Below are 5,405 nucleotides of genomic sequence, written 5' to 3'. Positions count from 1 at the left end.
ACCATAAGAACAGTTTTCTCCTATTTTCAGTTTTCTCATTCTCTTGCCTCGTGGGTTCTCAGTCCTCATTCTAGGATTTCTTAGGGGGGAAAAAATCTCATCACCCTTCCAATTATTTTATTTCTCTTCTCTGGGCAAAAAACTTACAGGGAAAGTTAAAAAAAGAATTGTGACCATATTGTGCACATACCCTTTTCTAATCAGGAGTTTCCTTGGTAGTTGGCTTTGCAGCCTTTAGCTGAGAAATCCCCCAGCTCCTATTACTCCTTTCTAATCATTGCTTAATATCATTAAAATTGGTTTCTCTAGAGCAGAGGCTGGCAAACTATGGCCCACGGGCTTGCTGCTTGTGTTTGTAAATAAAGCTTTATTGGAACACAGCCATGCCCATTTGTTTACCTATTGTGTGTGGCTGCTCTCCTGCTGCGACAGCAAAGTTGGGTAGTTGCCACAGAGACCATATGGTCCAAAAGCCTAAAATATTGACTGTCTGGCCCTTCTAGAGAAAGTTTACAGAAAGTTTACCACTGCTCTAGAGCATCTATAGCTTTCAGTTTTGTATTAGTTATCTATTGCTGAATAACAAATTACCCCAAAACTTAGCAGCTTAAGGCAAGACATATTGTTTCCCAGTTTCTCTGGGTCAAGAATTCAGGAGTGGTTTAAATGAGTGGTTCTGATTCAGAGTTTCTTATGAAGCTGCAGTCAAGACATCAGCCAGGACTCCAGCTATCTGAAGCCTTACCTGGAGCTGAAGCCTCCACTTCCAAGATGGCTCCCTCACATGGCTGTTAGTAGAAGGCCTGGTTCCTTGCTAGCTGTTGGCAGGAGGTCTCCATTCCTTGCCACATGGACCTCTCCACAGGGCTACTTAAGTGTCCTCACAACATAGCAATCGGCTTTCCTCCAGCAAGTGATCTGAGGGCAAGGAGAAGTCTGTAACATCTTTTATGATCTAGTGTCAGAAGTCACACACTCTTATTTGCACATTACTCTATTTTATTTTACTTTTGGGCCGCGCTGTGAGGCATGTGGGATCCTCGTTCCCCGACCAGGGATCGAACCTGTGCCCCCTGCAGTGGAAGCGTGGAGTCTTAACCACTGGACTGCCAGGGAAGTCCCTGAACATTACTCTATTTATTAGAAGGAAGTTACTGAGTTCAGTCCACACTCACAGAGAGGAGAATTAAGCTTCATCTTTTATTTTTAATTATTTATTTTTTGCAGCTTTGAGGTATTTTATGATAAAAGCTGGTACTCATATACATCAATGAAAAAGAACTTAAAATTCATCATACATATACTTCATTTTCTAGCTTGAACTTCTAGTAAATCTTTAGCGTCATTGATTTTTGACTGTTATCTAAGGAGATCCTGCCTTGTCTGGGTGATTTAAATGCATAATACGTCAATGAGCACCTCTTTCCTTTATTGGCTGTAGGGCTTACTCCTAGTAGGAATGCTGCTTCCCATTTTGTCATTTTGGGTTCACACTCACCTCTGTAACAGCCACTGGTGAGGGCAGATTTTGATAGACTGTGAAACATGTTTTACTTGAGGCTCCATATGCTTCATGGCTTGCAAAACAGCCTGCACATCCTGCAGCAGCAGTGGTCAGTCTAACGACTACCAGTGTATTGGCCGTAGTTCTGGCTCAGCTCCTCTGCCTCCAGGGAGAGCACAGTTGATTCCAGCCCAGAAGCCACAGGCACCGACTTCATTCCTCCATCAAAAAGCAACGCGGCTGCCACCAGCAAGCACAAACCGCCCAGACACGGGGGCCCCAGCACTTCAGCTTCATCTTTTAAAGGAAAGAGTATCAAAGAATTTATGGACATATTTTAAAACCACCATCCTTAACTCCAATGCTTTTTTTAAAAAATAATTTTTTTTTATTCTTAAAAACAAATTTATTTGTTTTTGTTTTTGGCTGCGTTGGGTTTTTGTTGCTGCACGCGGGCTTTCTCTAGTTGCGGCAAGCGGGGGCTACTCTTTGTTGTGGTGCACGGGCTCTTTGCGGTGGCTTTTCTTGTTGCGGAGCACAGGCTCTAGGCGCGTGGGCTTCAGTGGATGTGGCATGTGGGCTCAGTAGTTGCGGCACGTGGGCTCTAGAGTGCAGGCTCAGTAGTTGTGGCGCACGGGCTTAGTTGCTCCGTGGCATGTGGGATCTTCCCGGACCAGGGCTCAAACCTGTGTCCCCTGCATTGGCAGGAGGATTTTTAACCACTGCACCACAAGGGAAGTGCCCAAACCATTTTTAAAGGTTTTTTTTTTTTTTTAAAGGCCTACAAGAGGAGTTAAACTTTTTCCATAAAGGACCAGTTAGTAAATATTTTTGGCTTTGTGGGCCATATGATCTCTGTTGCAAGTACTCAACTCTGTATCAGGAAAGTAGAATAGACAATAGGTAAATGAATGGGCATGGCTGTGTTCCAATTAAATTTTATTTACAAAAAATAGACAAGGAGTTGGATTTGGCCCATGGGCTGTAGTTTGCCATCCTCTAGTCCAGAAGATTCTTCTTCAGGAACACAAACCAGGGACTTCCCTGGTGGTCCAGTGGCTAAGACTCCGTGCTCCCAATGCAGGGGGCCCGGTTTTGATCTCTGGTCAGGGACTAGATCCCACATGCCTCAACTAAGAGGTCTCATGCCGCAACTAAAGATCTCACACACGGCAACGAAGATCCTGCTGCCGCAGCTAAGACCCAGCACAGCCTAAATAAATAAATAAATAAACATTTAAAAGAACGCAAACCAAAAAGTTGACTCACATAGAAGACATATAATTTAAGCCAGGGATCTGTGCATCTTTGACCCTTCTCAACCAAGTCATAAGCTCCTCCAGGATAAGAACCATGGCTTATAGTTCTTTTTATTCTCCTTCAGCACTTAATAAGGTTCTGAGCATGTAGTTGCTATTTAATTAATAATTGTTTATTATTTAATGGGTTCATAGTATTCTGTTGTATGACTATTCTATAATACTTAAGCAATTGTTTCTAGTCTTTGTTGGTACAAATAAGCTGCAATAAATATGGTTCTACATACATATTTGTACACACGTATGAGTGTATTCTAGGAGAGATTCCTAGAAGTATAATTATTGAGTCAAATATCATGCGTACTCTTGGGACTTCCCAGGCAGTCCAGTGGTTAAGGCTCTGCGCTTCCACTGCAGGGGGCACGGCCAAAAAAAAGATCATGTGTACTCTTAATCTGACAAAAAGAATTTCAAATTAATGTTAATGTGTAATTTATTTCATATAATAAATGTACACTATTTCAGGACAAAATATACAAGGTGCCTTGAACTTTATTTATAGACTTGTATTTCCTGTGTGATCTTCATGGAACACTGTAAGCCCTTTATATGCAAAGTAGTACAATTGAATGCTCATGACCAATGTATCTATTGTCAAGGTGGTGTATGTAGGTCACAGAGCAGGCAGAAATGAAATAAGTCTCTTGTTACCGTGTTTTCAGAAACTTCTTGAGATGCCTCATAGAACTTTTAGATTTCCCAGAACATAATACAGAAATCACCACTAGCACTGCCCTTGCCACATCAAAAGCTCCTATCCTGAGAGTCCTTGTTAAAACACAAATATGTTCAGGAGGCAGTATATCCCCTTATCTCACTATTATGTCAGTGTACACTATGGAAAGTATGAAAGGATTGGCCTGGCATCAGTGGACCAAGAAAGGGTGACATTTTAAAAAGTCATTTTTGGGACTTCCCTGGTGGTCCAGTGGTTAAGAATCCGCCTTCTAATGCAGGGGACGTGGGTTCAATCCCTGGTCGGGGAACTAGGATCCCATATGCCGTGGGGCTACCGAGCCCGCATGCCACAACTAGAGAAGCCCGTGTGCCACAACAAAGATCCCCGTGTGCCACAACTAAGACCCGAAGCCGCCAAGTAAATAAATAAATGAATAAAAAGTTATTCTCGATTAAAAGAATTTGCTGGAGAGGGGAGGAAAGGACCAAATTGTATTGAGTACTTATTATCAGATTCTTTACTCATGTTTCCGGTTAAAGTAGATATTATTTATCTTTCTTTCACAGACGAGGAAACATGCTCAGAGGATTTATTGACTTTATTTACGTGTCAGTCAAGTTTGATTTGAATTGGGGTCTAACTCCTAAGCTGTTTCTACTATATTATGCTGCCTCCCAATATGCTCAGAATGTACTGATATTCTCATGCTAGAGACATACAAGACCTCAGAGCACAGATTTCCCTAGCCTGGCCTTATGACACTAATGAACTTCAGGAAAATTTCAGCCTTTGCTCTGTCCAAGAACAAAGCAGGAGCTGTCCATCTGAAAGCAGACTTTTCAGCAGGTAAAGGGAAGCTGGCAGAAGAGATAGGGTAACCAGAAGTAATTACCTTGACCTAGAGTTGAGAAAAATGGAATGATTTAATTTAGTCATATTGTCTGGTCATTATGCTAATTAGAGGAAATTAAAAAGAAAGGGAAGGCAAATGGAAAGGAAAACAGTGGTGGTTAGGGGAATACCTGAGAGAAATAAACTGTTTGCTATTTATGGTCCCAATGAGGCAAAATCAAAACTGAAACTTCTTTGCTCTGCCTCTTTATGATTTTACTTTTAGGGGGAAAATCTATTTCACTGTATTTCAGTTTCTCTACCTAATAAATATTAGAAACAAACTTTGCTATTTTAATAACTACTTCTGTCCCTGTGCTTGGAGATTGTTCCTGGATTGTATTTCTTCCAAATATATAATATATATGAACATATATATTATAATGAAAAAGCTAGAGTAAAATTTCACTCATTTGGACTCTAGTAATTCAGAATTTAAAAAATCAGTTGTGGGTTGTGCTGAAATTTATGCTATTGGGGGTATAGATTTTTAAAAAATGACAACGAAGTCATTGAAAAAACAAATGGTGATATTCAAGTCATTTAAGGGAATTAATAACCTGTAAATAATTTAACACCTATTTCATACTTATTGCTTCTGTCTGAATTCAGACCAAAAAAATGTTGAGTTTATTCAGTAAAGAAACTCTTGTTTACATGGCATTCAACAACTGAATTAATCCCTAAGGGGCTATTATACACCTTAGATCTGCATTTTGGGAACGCTGAAAGTAAGAGGTTAAAAAATAATTTTTGGAAGGAAGGGTTATGCTAAAAGGAAGTAGAGAATTAGGGTCTAGAAACTATTATTGGAATCGACACGTAAGAGGTTTTTTGGTGACATCCAGAGGTTAGTTTTGGTAGTGTGGTGTGAATGGAAGCAAATTTTCGGGGATTTCAGGAATGACTAAGTAGTAAGGAACATTCATTCCAAATATTTGGCAGGGAAATGAAGGAGAAAAAGGACAGTAACAATGTAGGGTGGGAAATAACTGCAAGTGAAGATTTTTGC

At 40.4% G+C, this 5,405-nt stretch overlaps 1 pseudogene; it reads right to left on the bottom strand.

The window, feature by feature from the left end:
• Nucleotides 1–1,086: 1,086 nt before the first annotated feature.
• On the bottom strand, nucleotides 1,087–1,590 carry LOC111182567 (mitochondrial import inner membrane translocase subunit TIM14 pseudogene; annotated as a pseudogene).
• Between the last annotated feature and the right edge of the window lie 3,815 nt (nucleotides 1,591–5,405).

The sequence above is a fragment of the Delphinapterus leucas genome, chromosome 3 (assembly GCF_059928025.1).
Source record: "Delphinapterus leucas isolate spDelLeu-1000000601 "Yukka" chromosome 3, BTC_Dleu_Yukka2, whole genome shotgun sequence".
NCBI lineage: Eukaryota > Metazoa > Chordata > Mammalia > Artiodactyla > Monodontidae > Delphinapterus > Delphinapterus leucas.
Note: the sequence above shows the minus strand (reverse complement) of the source record. Positions and strands in the feature narration are given on the sequence as shown.